The sequence below is a fragment of the Oncorhynchus gorbuscha genome, linkage group LG17, assembly GCF_021184085.1.
Source record: "Oncorhynchus gorbuscha isolate QuinsamMale2020 ecotype Even-year linkage group LG17, OgorEven_v1.0, whole genome shotgun sequence".
Taxonomy (NCBI): domain Eukaryota; kingdom Metazoa; phylum Chordata; class Actinopteri; order Salmoniformes; family Salmonidae; genus Oncorhynchus; species Oncorhynchus gorbuscha.
Window position 1 is genome coordinate 25,627,495 of NC_060189.1, and position 783 is coordinate 25,628,277.

A 783-nucleotide genomic window follows, 5' to 3' on the forward strand; every position below is an offset into this window, starting at 1 on the left:
CACCGGGGGCAAACTACCTGCCCTCCAGGACACCTACACCACCCGTTGTTACAGGAAGGCCATAAAGATCATCAAGGACATCAACCACCCGAACCACTGCCTGTTCACCCCGCTATCATCCAGAAGGCGAGGTCAGTACAGGTGCATCAAAGCTGGGACCGAGAGACTGAAAAACAGCTTCTATCTCAAGGCCATCAGACTGTTAAACAGCCACCACGAACACTGAGTGGCTGCTGCCAACACACTGTCATTGACACTGACCCAACTCCAGCCATTTTAATAATGGGAATTGATGGGAAATGATGTAAATATATCACTAGCCACTTTAAACAATGCTACCTTATATAATGTTACTTACCCTACATTATTAATCTCATATGCATATGTATATACTGTACTCTACATCATCGACTGCATCCTTATGTAACACATGTATCACTAGCCACTTTAACTATGCCACTTTGTTTACTTTGTCTACACACTCATCTCATATGTATATACTGTACTCGATACCATCTACTGTATGCTGCTCTGTACCATCACTCATTCATATATCCTTATGTACATGTTCCTTATCCCCTTACACTGTGTATAAGACAGTAGTTTTGGAATTGTTAGTTAGATTACTTGTTGGTTATCACTGCATTGTCGGAACTAGAAGCACAAGCATTTCGCTACACTCGCATTAACATCTGCTAACCATGTGTATGTGACAAATAAAATTTGATTTGATTTGTCATTGGTAGTGGTCTGTCACTTTAAGAACATCCCTTGGTTTGACTT